General features: G+C 42.8%; 1 long non-coding RNA gene across 2 annotated transcripts in view; it reads left to right on the plus strand.

Annotated features, from left to right (window-relative positions):
* The window catches only part of LOC118913601 (uncharacterized), a 189,854-nt gene extending 185,260 nt beyond the window's left edge, over positions 1-4,594 (plus strand). For both annotated transcript variants that reach the window (XR_008995707.1, XR_005025272.2), the window contains exons 3-4: positions 827-952; positions 4,230-4,594. This is a non-coding gene — a long non-coding RNA (uncharacterized LOC118913601). The remainder of the gene's footprint in view (positions 1-826; positions 953-4,229) is intronic.
* The last annotated feature ends 14,661 nt before the right edge of the window (positions 4,595-19,255 follow it).

Below are 19,255 nucleotides of genomic sequence, written 5' to 3' on the forward strand. Positions count from 1 at the left end.
AGTGTTTACCTAGCCATGGAATTGCTTTGTTAACTATTACATTAAGCATTTACTTTTTATCAGGCTTTGTGTTGGGTGCTTGACATTGAATGTCAAAAAAACATGGTTTCTGCTCTTCTCAACATTACCAGCTAGTGGGAGAAGTTGCCAGAAGCAAATAGTCACTCTAAATGATGGAGGGAGTAAGTATTCTGGAAAAAAAAAAAGGAATATGTAAGATACACTTTCAGCTTTCTCGGCATCTAAAGGGCAGCATGTAATCTCCGCAAAGAACCACCCTGGACCATCAACACACTCCCTGGAGATGAGTGATAATACCCCAAGGCTCCGAGGGCTGGCCTAGAGGTGGGTTTCCAGTGTTACATGGGTGGAGGGAAGTGAGTTCAGCTAGGTGGCCTGGGGGCCCTGCAGACTCAGTCCTCAGCTGCATTTCTGGCCTTGATCTCTGGTTCTGGAGGTGATCGAGATAATTGAGAGCTTATGACCCACTCCCCAAAGACTGGTTTTAGCACATATGCAACCTGCATTTTAATATTATTCCTTCTGACTGGAAGCATTTGGAAATAGTCCTTGCCCCTGGTTTTAAAAGGTGGCATTATTTTATGAACATTTAGACACTGATTAATAAAATTCCAAACCCATTAACTAATGGGGGAAATGCCAAACTTTTTTGTGTATCCAAGAAAGTAAGTGTAATAAAAACTATCCCAAAAGGTAAGTTAAATTATATATAGCCCTTGCATGCTTTCTCCCCCTGGCCCCACCAGATGTTTTAAAATGCAGGACACAGGGGTTTTTTTTCCTCTGTTTTCTCTAGGGAAAGAAGAGAGAAAACTTGGCTCAGATCTGCTAACCTTCAGGAGGAAAAAAAAAAAGCTATGGAGTGAGAAGGTGCTGGGAATTCACACACCGCTGGTTCATACACGTGGAGGCAAGGGAACAAAAACCATGGGTTTGTTTTTTTTAACAATTTTTTTCTTGTTTATCCCTCCTCCCCTTCTGAGATCACCCTGAGGAATTTTTCTCTGATTTTGAAAGCCAGACGCTGAGTCTGTTCAGTTCTCTTCAGCTGTGGGAGCCTGAGAGGTGGCCGCTGTGCTTCTGCTGGGCTGCAGGCCGGGGGTCTCTGCACAAGGCCTGGGACGAGGAGTCCCCGCAGGCAGCGGGTGGTGGTGCAGGCGGCTGTTGGTCACTGAGCTGCGGTGTCCTCACCTCTGCCCAAACAACCCTCGCAGGCCCTAAGTTTCTCCTGTAAGCTGAGAACTTGATTCCTCCACCCTCCCTCGGCCCCATCTAAGTTTTCTGAGTCTGAAAGGAAATAAAACAGCTAAAAAGTTGAGGGATAGGATGTGTCAGCTACTTCAGGGCCCTGCGGCCGCACTGTCTGCTTTTGCCACGATGAGCCGTGGAAATGTTGACAACCTGGCGGCCGCAACTCCGGCCTCGGCTTGCAGCCGGCTTCCACGGAGGCCTACCCTCTCCTTCCTGCCGCTTCCCTGTTTTCAGCTGAACATGTCATTTGGAATGAAATACTGAGGAAGTCAGGAATTCTCCAAAGGTGTACCTGACCCTTGAAACTGCCCCTAAGAAGAGTGTTCTCAAGAAGCATTCCCTCACGCCCTTGACTGGAACTAGATGTCGGGACAGCTCACACAAAACGGGGCGATGGGCCTGCGCATGCTGTTCCCCTGCTTCCTCCTCAGAGCTCACTCCCGGGGCTGGCGGCACCATGGCTGCCTCAGAATGGAAGCTGAGGGCACTGCGGGCAGCTAGCCTTTCCCAGAGGAGAGTCAAACCAGTCCCTCAGCTGCTGGTGTAGGAACAGTCTCTACACAGGAGGAGCAGATGGACCAACTCATATTACTCAACATTCACCTTCTCTTTGGGGGTTTCCTATTCTGACCGCCCATCAGAATCACCTGGGAAGCTAAATAATTATAAAAACACGTAAATAGCAAAAGCAGGTGATGAACTTGGAGGTGACTGGTGAGATGATCTTGCTAAAGTCAGTCAGCCACCAATATCTGTGCTATGGCCATTTTGTAGTAGAGAAGGATAGTGTTATGGATTTTCTTAGAAGTGCTCTCCCCTGGAGCTAGAAAAACCCAGGATTCTAACATGGAGTCCTGGAGAGGGCAGAGAAATAGGCAGAGAAGAGGAGATAAAGACAGGGGAAGAGGCTGGGGTGAGAGGGGGCAGTGAAGAAGCAAAAACATCTAGACTTCAGTTGAGGCTCTCTTGTAGTTAACTTTGTGACCTTGGGAGAACCATTTAGTGTCTCTGGGCTGGGGAAAAATGAGGAGGATAATACAGCATATTGCTTAAGCAGGTGTCCTTTGAGGTCACACTCTGGAGTCATCTCGATTCTACCACTTATCAGCTGTGTGACCTTTGGCAAGGACATAACCTCTCTGAGTTCCAGTTTTCTCATCCATAAAATGGAGACAAGTGAGTTGTAATGAGATTTAGACACAATAGTATGTATAAAGCACTCAGCAAAATACTTAGTACATATTAAGTGTTCAATATTTTAGCTGTTAGTATTATCTGCCTCCAGAGTAGGCTAATGGAATGCACGCAGACAGTATTTTTTTGATCTCATGTATGATCAATTTATTTAAAATATAACCACTCTTCTGAAGAATACTAATATTGTACCTTAATTGCTTTAAAGCTTTTCTGGGTATATGTATTAGGGGGAAGGGAAATGAACCAGACAGTGATATGCTGTTTTTCCCTACAAAAATGAAATAATATATTGTAGATTTTAGAGTTTAACACTTTCTACACATTTTGAAGTGTTATTCTCCTTCCACAGTCTCCTGTTTTTGTTCTAGGTATTTGTCTTAGTCAGAACAAGCTAGGTTTTGCCCCATGAACAACCCAGATATCTCATTGGCTTAACCCAGCACATGTTTATTCCTCATAAACGTGGTATGTCCTTTGTGAGTCGGCATCTCAGTCTCTCAGAAAGCCAAGATGGAAGCTCCGTTTTGTGCTTCCGTGATTGCCACAGGTGAGGGAGGGGAACGTGGCGATCGATGCACCTCTGCTTAAGCTGCCACTGAAGTGAAACCAGGGCGGATCTCTGAAGCTGAAGTGCTTTAAGTTCTGAGCTTTCCTTTTCCAGATACGGCTTTACAGTCACCCTCTTTTTGATTTTGATTTTTGAGAACATGTAGTAAGAGTAATAACCTATTGGTGATTTTTTTTCCATCATCAAACCAGGCCCCCACCTTACTCTCACAAGGGATTTTGGCACCAGCCAGGGGAATATGTATTTTATTTTCTGAAATAAAATTCCTGGTTTTCTGAAAGCCTCAAGAAAAAAATGTCTGAAAGATTTCATACTCTGTCATCACCTACAACAAAAATTTGAATATAGGTGGCATCTGGTTGTGCCCCACACTCAACCCAAACTACAAATGTGTGGTAGCCAAGGCAAGTGAGATGCTTCTCAAGGTCTGACCTTCATCTCATATCCATAGTCATAGGGCTGTTGAATGGGTCACTGTGATGGGAGAATGGATAGCAGCAAAGTATATGGGCCATTCATTTATTGAGCACCTATTATGTGCTGGGCATTGGGCCAGTTTTTCTAAGTCACCATAGTGATTCAGCTGGACTATGATCTTGGCAAGGGAAAAAAGCAAGTATGGGGTTCCCCAGAAAGCAGTCTGATAACAATGTGACCCTATGACCTCTCCACCCTTGTCCTGCATTGTTCCCCAACATACACTCTCTGCTCACGTAGGCCATCTCCTGGGGGTTCCTGGAAGGCTCCCAAACCTTCCTCCACGAAGCCTGAGTACTCCACTGCCTTCCCTCCACCGAGACTGAATACTCCTTCCTTGCTGCTCATCCAGCTCCTACTCATCTCTGGAAGTCAGCTGAAGACCTACATCTTTTTCAGCTCTGAAGGCTCCGAACACTCACCCATCTCCTTATCTATAGAAATCCTATTGAACATGTCATCTCTGCTATCTGTTAGGGCAGCTACTTGCATATGTTTTATTACTTAACAATTTATGGTGGTGGTGCGGGATCAGTTTCTTGAAGAAAAGGATCTTGTTTCCTCCTGAGTTAATGGACAGAAAGTGGCTAGCCCATTAAAAGCATTCAGTGGTTACATCTTGCATATCATGTAATCTTTCAACAATAGATGCTTGATAAATACACAATGAATAGAAGTAAACTTGACCTTGCTCTATTGCTTTCTCCTTTTTCAGGAAAGCTGGAAAGAGAAGCTGTGGTTACCTTTATCCATATGGTTTTGTCTCCTAGTCTTCTAGCCTGGACACATGAGAATTTCAAAGCAGTCGAGGCAAATGTGAGCAAGATCAACACAGGTCAGATGATTATAACCACTCCTGGGTCTGAACAGTGGCATATGGATGCCAGGTCATCTCTTCTTTCATTTGCTACCCACTTCTTCAGGCACCTGGTGGGCCTCAGATCAGGGTTCATTTCTTTCCACTGCTAAGATATTGAGGGGATAAGGTAGATGAGAAGATGAATTCAAACAGAGTTGACTCTAAAATTAATTTATATAAAAGGAATTTGATTTTTTCACTAAAACCTATTATAAAATGTGTGTGGTTTCCACAAGGGAAAAAAGTCTTCAGTTGAATCAAAAAAACTGCAGAGACAAGGGTTGAAGTGATGTCCCAGGAGGGAGTCTTCTTGGTCTTGAATGAAAAGTGGTTTTGCAACCTATTCTTAATTCCTGGTCTGAATGCCCTGCTCCTAACCTCCCATGTGTGAGGATCTGTGGGTGCCCTGATCGTATGACTTAACTTTTTTCCTCTCTTTTTCTTTTGGATGATGAAATGTCTACTGGAGTTAGGCTGCAATAACATAATTTGTCACTGTCTAACATGCAGTGTTATGCTTGAACCTTTTGAGCAGAATAAATTGGTGTCTGACTTTATTAATGGTAAAAGTTCAGAAGAGCAGCTTTATTGAAAATGACAGATCAGCAGCACCGTATGGGAAAACACTGAATGGAAATGCCACTTGTCGAAAGAAGTTGCTTAATTTTCTGCCACTCTCTAACTGGGCCAAGCTTTCTCCTTACAGGGATCTACCTGCAGGCAGTTTCAACATCCTACACGAGAAACCGTCTTATATTTTCAACTGTTAATATACCTTCCTCTTCATTTAAATCTGTAGTCTTTAAGGGCAGTGGACAAAACAGTCATTCTTTGTTCATGAGAGTGTTGGAATCTCTTCTTAAAAGGCTCCTTAGAAAAAGACAACTGTTCTGCTAAAGTTATCTTATGCCCCCTCACTCAGCCCCAGCCCCAAGGTCTTAGAGAGGCTTTCAGTGGCACCTGGAGGAGGCCTGAGGGGCTCACCCTGTCCTCTTATTCCCAAACAATCTCCTCTGCTCCTAGGCAGCTTTCCCCCAAGCTACATCTAGTCTCGGAGTGTTCCAGCCCCTCTTTCCTTCTGCCCACACTTCCTGAAACTAGCCATGCCTTTGTGAGGCCTTGCCCAACTCTTTGGGAGAAGATTGGGTCTCTCTCCTGGCAAGTCATTAAAGTGGTTCCTCTGGCTCTCATTTCTCCTTACCTAATAAGAATGATAATAATCCAGTCAGCTGAAGGCCACAATAGAGCAAAAGTCAGACCTCCCCAAGCAAGAGGGAATTCTGCCAGCAGACAGCCTTCAGACGTGGACGGCAATGCTGCCTCTTTCTGAGTTCCCAGCCTGTTGGCCCACCTGGCAGACTTTGTCTTACTAGCTTCCATAACTGTGTGAGTCAATTCCTTAAAATCTCCTTCTGTATCTAGAAGTAGCATACATACAAATCTTACTAGTTCTGTTTGTCTATAGGATACATACACATCTTACTAGTTCTGTTTTTCTGGTGAACCCTAACACCAGTATTTTTCTGATTATCCCATTTTACAGATGTGACAACTGGGGGCACGGAGGAGTTAGGTCACTTGCCCAAGGTCATCAGTCCCAGTTAGTGGTACAATTGGGATTCTGTCTGACTCCCGGGTCTCTACTCTCTGCCATGAAATTAAATACATATCATTTATGCTGTGTTCAGAGTTCTTTGTTCATCAGTCAGCCATGTATCTTTTTTACTGGATTATTTATGTTTTTAGTTGTCAGTTTTGAGAAGACAATACTTGCTTGTTTGGCAAATGTGCCAGAATCCCAGCCTAGACTTTTGAGAGGAAGGCCTTTGGGGAAGTTGCTGACACATAGGTGTGCTCCCTGTAAAGGCAGTTCATGGTTCAGAATGTCTGCCTCGCGCCCGTTTTCTTCTTCATCTCATGATCATCTTAAGACACAACTAAGATCCCATCATTTCGCCACTGGACTGAATTTTGGGCAGTATTTTAGGAGTTACATTTTGGGTTCTCTGAGTGCATATTTAAGAAGAAACACTTAAGAAGAGTTGGATCTTTAAACATTTAAATGTGTGTGCCAGTTTTCTGTAACTGTAAGGCACAGCATTAGTAGGGGTTCAAATTATCCTTGCTGTTCTGAGGCAAACAGCCGCTCCGAGGAACAGAGCCACACCTCTGAGTGTGAGGAGACCTGCGGCGTGGAAGCAGTGTTCCCTTCTCAGCCCAGCGGCGTAGACTCACCAACTCGGGGCAGGATGGTGGGAGCTGGTTTCCTAACCTAACATCCTCGCTTGCTTTCCCTTGTGCATCCCCCTAATAGGAGGAACGGTGTTTCACATAAGCGCCTGACACAGGCGTTGTGTTTCTAAAAATCAGGGACAGCTCCATGACTTTAACAGCTCTGATGGCACCTTTGTTCTAGGAGCAGATTTCATTTTCCACAGGCACCATGTGGTTGTTTCCTCAGGCATTTTCGTTTATTTTCTGAGGTACGAGGCAGGACCAGCAGGGTAGAACCGGTGCCGAGCATGTCTCTCTCTCTCTCTCACACACACACACACACACACACACACACACACACACACACACACACACACAAAGCCTTCTTTAATCAGTTCACCACAGCACTATTTGCAACCTTTCAGGCTATCAGGTCTCAGAGTGCTAAGGTTTTAACAGGCTTAGAGGTGACTCCGGAGTCCCCCAGCATCTCCAGTCATCTGTAATTTATGGCTGCCTCTGATTTAGTTGGTTTAGTAAATTGTACCTAAGAGGATTCTCTGTGACTTGGCAGCCTCATGTATAGTTTCACGATTCAGCTGTGCTTTTGCCAACCATTTGGCATTTTTCCCTTGCTTTTGGATGACATTCTCAAATACTTAATTTTTCGCTTTGCTCTGAAACACACTTTATCAGACACCGTCCGTGTGCCAGGAGACCCCTCACACACTCTGTCAGGGCTAACTTTCCACAGGCTCGCACGTTTATTTCTAAATTCCTTTTAAAGTCACCACATTTCCAAATAACCGAAGGCGAAGGGCACATTTGGACCATTTGGTTCTTGTGGCCTCTTGCTTCTCCCCACCCCCGCCTCCCTTGTCTGGATTTCAGTGGAGGGGAAATGCTTCCCGAAGCGGAGGGGTGTGGGGGGTGGTGCCTAACCAAGCCATAACATTAATGTCTATTGCAAAAATAAAAGGGCTTACTTTGTTATGAGGTATGTGAGGACATGTTTTGGCCTTACTTCATGTACTCAGTCTAACCATGCCCAAAAGATTAAATCAAGGCTATTATGGCTATAATTTATTTCTCTTTCAAGTCTGTCATCACGTGCGTAGACTTGGGATATTGTGTTGTCCCGCTTCCAGGGGTAAGGTCCGTTTATCTGGCAAACTCAGACATAAGGCCATCTATGGAAAGTCCCTGAGGCAACTTGTTCATAGTTTGCACAATTTGATTTTCTAGTTGAATTTGTGACGAATTTACTACTCCCCTCCCCTTTCAATAGGTATTAGGGAGAACTCAGATTTCCAGGACAGAACCCTGTTTGTGTTGATACCTCCAATCAAGACAAGGTATAATTCCTCTGTGTTATGGTTAATACACAGTGATCATGTAATCTACTAGGAATATGTGATCTTAAGGTAAAATTTGCAGTAGAATTAGATCCTCTACTCACACCATTAATCATCCTTTAAGGTCTAAGGAGGGATTAAGTGGTTAAAATAAATCTTTTAACATTCTTGTTTATGAGTGGAGAATAATTTAGCCACCGTAACCCTTTGTGACAGGGGAATGGGAATTTAAATTTAAGTGTGTAATATAAACTTCCCTTCACATTCCCTTCAGAATTCATGTTTTCTCCACTCCATTACACTGTGAGCCAACTGGAAAGTGTCTGAAACCCCATGCGCAGTCCACTCTGAAACCCACACCCATTCTGTGTTCTGCCTCTTGCTTTTACCTCCTGGGGCAGAGATGCTTGATATTATTACAGTTGGTGCATACTGGTGGCTGAGGTATGAGCGCTGTGTATCTAAGACCCATGATTCTTTTTGAATCTGATTATTTTTTTTCTTCTGCATCTCTCCTGTGTGGTGGGAATGGAGAAAGTGACATAAGACTATGACAAAGAACATTCAAAGATGTTTGAATAAGAAGTAAGTGGAATAAGCACATTTTCTTTCTATTCAATGGCCCCCAACCCCTAAGCCCATGAAGAAGGTTCTGCCACCCAATACTTATCCTCGCCTGGCTTAGCCCCTTCTCTTGCATCCATGAGCCTTCAGGGCAAGGGCCTGCACAGGGGAAGCTGACTCCAGTGGTGTTTTTCTGTGGCTACAGTTAATGCAAACACATAATTATTTTGTTAAAAGTGCTCATAAACCTCTTATTTTGCTAGAAAGTATGAAATTGCTCAAAGATTAATGGAGACAGATCAAAAGGACAGAAGTGCCACCTTGAAAGGGCTCCTACTGGTCTGGTTAATCTGGGTCAGTTTAAGCATAATAATAAATCATGACAGTAATAGATTAAAACACATTGAATAAAAATCTATGAGTTCATACTGACACAAGTAAAAAGAAGTAAGTAGGAGAATATATGTGCTAATAATTATAGAATTAAAATTAATCAAAAATAATAAAATAGAATGATGTAATAAATATAGAAGGGATGATGGAAAATCAGCAATTGATGTGAAAACTACTAGGTGAGTGAAACTTTGATGAGAAACAGGGTTTTCATGATCTCAAACTTTCTCCCCACAGAGTACCTATTAATTATAAAGGAAAGAATAGTTACTGTACAGTGGAGAAATCTGGTGGAGACCAGCTTATCCAAGTGATTAAAGTCAATATCACTAGTTATGGGATGAACTCATAGCAGGTGCTTCCTAAGATGGTTCACTGAGAAGGTCACAGCATCGTTCCATGATACCTCTGTCAAAACGCCTAATCTGAATCTCATCGTGAGGAGATATCAGTCAAACCCAAATTTAGGAACAGTCTGTAAAATATCTGGCCTGTAATCTTCAAAAGTGAACAGGTCAACTGAAACAAAGTCTGGGAAATGTTACCGAATGAGAGATAAGGAGATATGATCACGAAATGCAATGTGTGTTTCTGGAGTGAATCCTGGAATGGCAAACAATTTGGGGACCTCTGAGAGACTGACAATGGACTGTAGATTAGGTAATAGAATTGCAAAATTGAACGTCCTTATTTTGAAAATTGCACTATGGGTTTTGTAAGAGAATGTCCTTGTGCCTAAGAAATACACATGGAAGCGTTAAGGGGTAAAGGCATAGGATATCTTCAAGTTACTCTCAAACAGTTCAAAAAACATACATATGTATATATACACATACACACATGTTCACATATATAAATATACATATGTGCATATAAATACACACATATGTATATCTTTATCTTCTATCTATTATCTATCAAAGGAGAGAGAATGATAAAGCAAATAGAATAAAACAAATGATGACTCAGGGTAAAAGGTAAATGGGGTACACATACCTTGTACTGATTTTATAACCTAAGTTTTAAGTCATTTTAAAATGAAAAGTTACCAAAAATACTTATGAGAATAAACTTAATTAAATTTGATATCAATGAACAACTGGAGAAGCTCACTGCTGTCTCACACTCGCTCTCTCTCTGACCTGCCGGCTGTTCCCGTGACTCGGCGCGGTGCCCAGAGCCAGGGCACAGTTCCTTCATCTAACTGTGGATCGTTACGCCGAGACCACACACTTCCCTGTGTAAGTAAAACAAAAGGCACCTCTTGCCCCGTGGGTCCCAGGAGTAAGGAGGAAGGTTGGAGCCCAGGGCAGGGGAAGGGTTCTCCCCACTGCAGACAGGGCCTTACACGCTGATGGCACAGGGGTGGGGGCGCCCTTTGGTGGCATGCGGGCCCCTGAGGAGGGCTGCATCCAAGCTGCCCGGTCCGAAGGGGCTCCGTGAGCGTGAAGGAGGTCGCAGTATCTACAGCCGCAGTTCACAGGCTCTCAGCACCCCTAGGGGTCGTCCTGGCGAGGCGGCCATCATCAGGCAGTCACGCACGGACACGTGACCTCGCCAGCCTGCAGATGTTATGTCTAAAACGGCACTATTCAAACATAACTTTTGTGTCTAAATTTTAAGTACTATTTTCCACAAAGGAAAAAATATAATTAATTAATAAAAATAATAAAATTAATCAAGATTTTAATTACTTTAATTACAATTTGGCATCTATAGGTATCAGCTAATTTAGGGGTTAATCTGGTGGTCAAAGGTGTGCACAGCAAAATGTAGCGTCGGCTTGGCCTTAGGGCCTGTGGTCGAGTATTTCCCAATTCATTGGTTATTGCCGGGCAGATGCAAGCTGTGAGGTCCAGTTCATTGTCAATAGGTTAATAGCTCACAGCATAACCGAGGATGAGCATCATGTTATCATCTGGGGTGTGTGTCTGTGGAGCACAGACTAGTAGCCATGGTACAGAAATGAGGACATTTCTGGGGGGCATCAAGAGGTATTTTTAAGGGTTCTGGAAAAAGAACTAGTAAGTTTCACCTCTTGAATATACTTGACCTGTTTTTTCTACAGTTTGCTTCCTTTCATAAAGGATTTGGAATGATTTGCAATGAGAAAATCTTAGGTATCTTTATAGTAAATAAAAACCATAGGGGTTTCTTTTCATTGGGCCTTTAGTGCACAGTGAGAACTATGTTACCTACCCTGTTTAATCCTCACTGACACCCTGAGAGAAAGAACCATTTTAGGAAGAGGATTCGAACCCTCTGTTTGTCGCTCAGTCAGCATTTAACTACGTAAACGTGCAGGGCAGCCCACCAGAAACACGTCATGAGAAGCCCATTGGTGAGCCCCAGAGATTTCTCCCACACAGTGGCATTGTGACCACTTACCCGTGGGAGCAGTGTTGATGGAAAGCTCATTGTCTGCAGGCTTTCTGCTGCCGAATTTGTCCGCATTTAACTGTCATATCATGGATGGACTTCAATTCTGTTTTGGCAAGAGTGATGTATTTAAACACACGAATGAGCGTTTCCTTTCTTTTCCCTTGATATGCAAACATCCCACTGCATAGTCATCAATGAAACCTGCCATTTCCAGAAACACATTTTTAAATAAAGATGTCATCTTCAAATCTTGAGGGACAAACATTGTAGAAGTTAAAAACAGAAGGTTTAGAGATTAAGCAACTAAATTGGAAGAAAAAAAAAATCAACCTGTGTTAGTTTTCTTCCACAACCTGGGTGGCTTATAACAACAGAAACTTACTTTCTCCCAGTTCTGGAGGCTGCAAGTCCAAAAACAAGGTGTCATGACGGTCACAGTCCCTTCGAGGGATCCAGCATCCTTCCTTGCCTCTCCTTGCTTCTGATGGCTGCTGGTGATCTTTGGTGTTCCTCGGCTTGTGCACGCATCACTCGAGCAACGACTTTGGTTTTACATGGGCTTCTCTCCTCTGTGTCCATGTGTCTGCATTTCCCTCTCCCTATTAGAACATCAGTAGTTGGATCAGGGCCCACCCTTATCTAATATGTCCTCATCTTCATGAGATCACATCTGCAAAGCTCCATTTCCAAAGGATGTCATATGCACAGGTACCAGGGGTTAGAACTGCAACATATCTTTTGGGGGGGACACAATTCAACCCAGAACACAACCCAATATTTTAATGGAGAAAAAGCATAACCCAAGTTATTTAAGGGAGAAATAGGATCTAAATTCCTGAGAGCAATGGCCGTGTCTACTACACACTCTTATTTTGGCCCCTGTGGTCAGTCCTCTTTTTACTTGTTCTGAATGGCAGGTGAGGTAAGGATGGAGAATCTATTGACCTGCAACTGGAAGCAGTGACCAAATCAGCACTGGCCTGATTATCAGTGTTACTCACATACCTGGTCTTCAGAAACATAAGGCAAACTTTTAGGGAGCAAAATATGTAGCCTTCAGCCTAGTGCCCAACCATGGTAGTACCATGTTCCTGAAGTTAAGTCCGTAAGGAGACACACTTATGTGGCTGATCTAATTGTCCAATTGATTATTCTGTTAAATTCCAAAATTGATCTTGATAGGAGAAAGAAAATCCACCTGGGTGCTCCACCCCTGATTGGGCTCCCTACTGTGTTTATATTAATAGTACAATTGTTGGGTCATCTTAAATCTGTACTGGAATGATATATCCTTTGACTATGCCTGTATGGTATAAGGAACTGAACATTTTCAAGTTCATTGCCGAACCCATGACTGAGCCACTGAATTGTTGATGCCATCCTTTTCTCAATAATTGAATCAAATACACTATTCAATCTGCTGCTTGGCATTCCACTTAGGGGATAACTAAGTTATCCCACTTAGGAATGAGTGGGCAAAAGTTATTCCTAAGTGGAATAAGGCATTCCACTTAGGAATAACTAAACTCCCCATTTAGTTATTCACAACATATTAGTGTCTTCTTATAATTGGGAACGTCCCCATAGCAGCTGATCTTCAATAGATGCATCAGGGAAAAATATCCAGAGCCACCCATAAATAAATCTGGGTCAAACTATTTATTCAGAGGAAATATTTTAGACACGTGACAGACATAAAGCTAACAAATACAGTGTCAATATTTTACTGCAGAGTCTTATGTAATGTATTGAAAGCATGCAAACACAAATGTCAAGAAAACAAAGTTTTACTCTGACTCGATGGCCAAGATGTATAGTTTAATATGGTGATGAATGTTGGTAAATGATTCTCAGTTTTCATCTCTCTTCACCAAGAATCACTCTTATGCCGGTAACGACTGGCTTGGTCCTGCAGGGAAATCTTCCCTAAATGCTGCACTGGGCAGCAAATGGTAACTTAATCTGTCTCTGGAAGTCCAGCAAATCCCTGTGTTATTAAAGAAGGTAGTGCTAACAATTTGTAGATTGTAGGACATGTCCAGAGCATTGGAATTTGGGGCTGGTTTAGATCAGGGGCTTCTTTTCATGGTATTCTTAGAAAACCTGTTGCAGAACACCTAATTTTTCTCTGCTTTTCACTTCAACAGAAGTAGAAAACCTGTCAGAAATGAAGTCAGTCAATCTCACTTGGAAGAGGAATTCTTTCAAAATGTTTAATTTTTGCACTGTGAAATAGAAAGGGGATTAGCATGTTCTCAAGCATCCCCTGAGTACAACTGGGGCCCCAGGAAATTCTCCAGAGGTTCTTTAGAAGCATCAATAGAGAGAAGGGGATGGGGAGGGAGAGCTTGAAGAAAAACCCTGCAATACCAGGGAGCCAAGTGGTTGTGGCTTGATGTGTCCTATGTCTTATTTTCTATGATTTTTCCAGAAAAAGTTGGCAAGAAGAATAGAAGAACTGCAACAATGTACATGCCCTTGCCAAGATTTAAATACAGAAGAAACATTCTAAATGACCATGTATAGTATCAAATTATATGCAAAGATGAGGAAAGTAATCCATCCTCTGCCTGTTGACTCACCAAAGTGGAAAATGAAGCAATTGGAGGTTAAAGTTACCCCCCAAAAAGAAGGGGAGAGGCGTGGCCTCAGGAAGAGCTGACCCCATTTGCTAGGTTACAGCGCAGCCAGAACGTGTGTGACAGGAGGTGGCATCGTTCGGTGTTGTGTGTTTCCTTCTGTTCTCCATAATCTTCAGAAAGGAAAGACTCAGTCCTGGCTCACCATACTTCGTTTGTGCCACAGTTATATTCAGAAGCACCTGGCATGTGCTGGGATTGTGTGAGTCCATGAAGAAGATAATTACTGTGTGTGAACACTCAGTGAGAACCAGATACCTGATATTCTACTTATTCAGGCCCCTCTCTGTGGTCTTACTATTTTTTTGTATCAGATTTATTGAGAGATATAATTTATTCATCATACAATCCACCCATTAGGGTTTTGTTTCATATGTTTGTTTACTTGTTCAAAATCTATCTCATTTAATAGACAATAAGCTCCATGAAGGTAACAACCTTGCATGTTTTATTCATCAATGAATATCCAGCATGTGTCATAGTGCACCACACAGCCATGTAATAACTACACTTTTTAATAAATACATGATGAATGAAACAAAGAAAACAAATTAGATTTCTAAGGTTCACAAACTGGCTTTAATAAACCACCCATTCGTTTACTGTTTTCCAAAATCACAGGCAATTTTTAAAAGCGAGACATCCCAAGAAGGGAGAAAGGCCTCCATTTGGTAGGAGGACAATATTACACACTTCACTGTTCCCCTGAACACTTCTCACTTGCTCACATGCTACTGTTTGACCCCAAATATGAGCAGAGAAGAACTTTGCTGAGAAAGTCTCTCCCTCTCTTTGCAGGCTTAGGAAAGGGGAAGAATTCTGATTATGTCCCAAAGGTGTTTGCTTTTGTGTCCTCTTCCTCCTCACTGTTCAGACTGAATCGATGCAGTGCAGTAATTCCTGAGTGAGGTTTATGTTAAGGCCATGAGGGAAAACAAAAGATACAAGAGATGTCTGTCCATCTTCTAGTTCACTGTCTAAATGGGACAGCAAAATAAATGTACTTGATACAGAGGAAAAGAAAAGGCAATATGAGATTTATGCCAAGTTCTCAGGTCAGACGTGGCAGGAATTTGGAAAAGAGGAGGAGATGAAGGTGCCCTGGATATATACATGTAATTTATAATATTTAAATTACTTGACTTTTTAGATTTGCAAAATGAGGTTCCCTAGCAGACCTTAATGTGAGTTACCTGCTTCAACTAACTTTGTTTTCCTTCTTTGTGGAAATCTTTCTCTTCCTTGTTTACCTCACTGACTTTTAAAAGTGTTGGTAAACATCTCACAGGGAAAGGACATTAATGAAATTTGTGCAGACGGTAAGCGCAGAAAGTTTGTGAATAAAAGCTGTTCATAGTTAGCCTTCAGATTTTAGCTCTCTGTTATTTTAAGAATGTGTTCTGAGCCCTTGAGTGCCATGAAATTAATATGGCCATTTATGAGGCACTTATACGACCCTTCAGTGATAGTTTGAGTCAGAAGCTGATCTTTAGGGCTGTGAGCTTCCCCCAAAGACGCACCTTTTTCTCTGTGGCTGAGAACAAACTCTTCCTTGGCCAAAGCCTCCAAATTCTACTTTTCCTCTGTTTTTGGTGTTGCTGTTCATTCTCTCCTTTTATTGTGGTTTATATTCAGTTTACCTTTGTCTTCTGATCTTAGCCTTTTCTCTTCAACTGGCAATCACTCCTTAGAAAGCCTGTTCAAAGCATGTCAAGCTATCACCCCATCCCTGTTCTGTCCTTCCGGCACGACTGACTCATCCATCTTCTCATTTCCTTCTCCTCAGCCATGTTTCTACTTTGCAGGCTCCCACCAGTGAAAGACTTGTCTCATCTCCTTTCTTCTCTCCAATGTAAGTAGCGCTTTAGAATCGTTTCCCCCTTCCACTCTTGATTTCCTTTTTCTCAGAGCCATTCTCTCTCCACGGCTTCTAGCCCTGATATTCTCTGACTGCCCTGGTCTTAGCCTCTGCCACCTCATCCCTCAGTGGCAGAAGTACAGTCCCTTGGTCTTTGCCTCACCTGTGCCCTGCTGGGATACTCACACAAAGTGGTCCTGCTAATGGGGTCCAAACCTTTTCAGAGAAATTGTTATAAATAAGGGCATTGCATCCCTTACCAAAAGCTTGTCCTCAGGAAGGCATAGCTATTACTTGCTTTTAAAACCAAACCAAAGAGTCAATAACTATAAAACTACAAATTTTACTTAAGTGGTACAATTATAAAACTAATCACTACCATGAGAATTTGGAATCCCATAGGACCGCAGGCACTATTCATTTAATTCTGGTGTTTGCAGACTTTTTCTTTCTTATGTCACCACTTCTTTCTGATCAAAGAAAATCTTACAGAGGAAACCTGTAATCTTACAGTGTGAAGCAGTATGAAAATATTATAGAGGGAGCAAGTGTTAAAATGGAACCGCTGTGGTTAGCTCTTCCATGCTTTTCCTACACCTCCCACTCTACTGCCTGGGGAGTTCAGCCCAACGAGGCAACGTACAGATGAGAAGACCCAGTCTCAGAGTCGAGGAGCTAAAGCAGAGGGCCTAAGGACTCCACAGTCTTCCAATGAGCAGAAATGTAGACACATTCCAATCAGAGTGCTGCAATGTTTGCTCAGCAATATGGAGAGTAAATGTGCTAAGGCTTAGTATAGCTAAGATGTTGCTTATTTAAAAGGAGTATGCCAACAGCAAGAAGCATTTCATTAATAAAAAATACGTTTGCTTTCTTAATCTTTTGGAAGAATCCTGGGTTAACTTTTAAGACTCATATCTATTTTAAAAACATCCAGAAAAAATTGAACTGTTGGTTCTTTTTCCTTTCAATAAATTCTCTGTGACAAGCTTCAGAGCAATTCTGTCCACCATAGTTTTAAGAAAGCAATGATAGCATGTACATATTTGAAGTTGTCATTAAGAAAATCCTTTGTAAATGTGTGGAGAGAAGAGGCCTCTTGAATTGGCCCCTACACCTCCTGCTCTAGCTTCTCCCAAGAGTGAGAGCAGCTGTGCAGGGTAAGCAGACAAGGCCCTTCCCATCACTGTCTGGGGAAGGAGGGGAAAGGCATGCCACACATCTGCTGTGATTATAACAGGGCAGTGCCCATCTAGGGCCTGACTGCCTTTGTAAGCATCGGCTGGGGAAGTCTTCCCTTCTGCCCTAACCTGAGTTGTTAAACATTTATTCATTCATTCAAACAATATTTACTGTATACCTATTGTACAGGCACTGAAATATAAGACCAAAGAGAGACTTGATTTGCATCCTACTCCTTACAGAGAAGGAGTAAATTTCCTGGAAATGAACACAATTCATTAAATATAGTTAGTGGAAGGTGATGCAGTTACGGACTGCCTGTTTGCGTGGCCCCCAAATTCCTGTGTTGAACCCCAAACCCCCAGTGGGATGGCATTAGGAGGTAGGGTTTTTATGAGATAGTTATGTCATGAGAGTGGAGCCCTCATGCAGACTATGTCTTGAAGGAGATGAACAGACCCGAGGGCTCTCTCCCTCTGCCATGCAAGGATACAGGGATAGGGGGAGAAGGTGTGTGTCCGCAGACCAGGACGTGGGCCCTCACCAAATACAGGAGCTGCCGGTGCCCTGATCTCAAACTTCCCCGCCTCCAGAACTGTGAGAAGTAAATGCCCCTTGCTTAAGCCACGTAGTGTATGGGGTTCTGGTATAGCTGACGGAGACCCACACCATGTACTGAATTATGGGTAATTGGGGTACTTAAACTTGCCTCCCTGTTGCTCTGTCAAGGAGAAGAGGAAATTCTCCCTTTCACGGGATTCACCTACCCAAGCTAGAGAACGAACTAAAGATGACGCTCAGAGAAAGGAGTGTGGCGTCTCACAAGGGTCTTAAAACATTGAAATGTACCAGATACTGGGCTATCGATCTGGGGCGGCATTAAGTTACTGCCATGTCTCTGTACTCTCAACATGCTGACTAATGATGATCTGTTACTTGGCTGCCATAGATAAGATATTGTAACAGGAAAAAAAAAGTTATTTTTTAAGCTCTTTCTTACAAAATTGAACGGGTTCCTGGCTGGAAGTGTCTTTAGGGAGTGAATCAGCCAACATACTTAGCAATGGCCTATGTAAAATATGTAGTTGTTTTTACAGAGCTCTTAGCTAAGCCTTGGAAACTGGAAAGTCATTTAATATGCTCTCTGGGAGAGGGGATTCTGTGGTGCTAAGAGTAGGATATTACAATTTCCCCAACCAAGAAAATACACCCAGACACCTGTGAGGCAGAGTGGCCCCCCTCACTGGGCCATAAAACTGTACTTTATAGGCAAATTGTTTACTTCAAGGTAACTCTCAGTTCTAGTGTGCCTTGGTGGAGCCGGTATCCCTCTGTGGGCTGGAGCTGTGACTCACGTGCTCCTTCCAGCCCCGATCTGTGGCTTGAACTGAAGTTTCCTCTTGTCAGCAGCCCTGCTAGTGCGCCCATCGAGATATGTTTCACAGTGCCAAGAACAGGGGGTGTCAGGGTCCTCAGTGTTTATAGAAACACTTGTATTCAACTTCAGATTAGTCCTACATATTTTTAGTTGTTGGGGAGAATTCTGCTGATAAGCTCTCAGATAAGCATATGCAGTAAACACACAATAAATGTGTTCTTGGGGGAAAAAAAAATTCTTCACTTAAAATGAAACAAGATGGAACGTGTATGGTGGAGGCTGGGGGTGCTGATGGAGTGTGAATCCTGTTTTTAAACCCACTAAGGAAACTTGCTCTATGGAGGAATTCACTGTATCTTTGTAAAGTAAGTACATCAATCTTCATCTTTTCATACATCTTTTGTGTAAGTCCTGGTTATCACATGTTATCTCAGGCACATTTTAAGTTAATATTTAATAGTTTCATATTTGTAAACAGGCTCAGGTAGATTGAAAACATTTACTTTGGAGTTTTTGAAACAGACTCAGATTTGCTTTTAAAAGCGACCCTGGGAGGGAGGAGGCAGGCAGTGGAGCATGGGCCTTGCTGTCAGTTGGGTTGTGCTGGTGCTCTGGAGAAGCCTCTAGAAGGTAGGCGGGTGGTCGCCATGAAGTGAGGCATCCTTATCAGTGCAATCACCCATTAGAATGATGGGGAGATGCCACAACAATAATGAAAGAGGCCTTCTGCCCACCCAGAGTTGGAGGATTCACACTGGATGATCGTGTCCCGGGTGCCAGCTTCCGCAGATATGTGCTGTTGGCAGGCTCGCTCCTACTGAGGCTAGAATATCTCCTGAATTAATTGTATCTCTGGCTTACACCTTTTCCCCAGGACACTTCCAGAATGGAACTGATTCTGAAAAGCAGTCACTGTA

The sequence above is a fragment of the Manis pentadactyla genome, chromosome 1, assembly GCF_030020395.1.
Source record: "Manis pentadactyla isolate mManPen7 chromosome 1, mManPen7.hap1, whole genome shotgun sequence".
Classification (NCBI taxonomy): Eukaryota; Metazoa; Chordata; class Mammalia; order Pholidota; family Manidae; genus Manis; species Manis pentadactyla.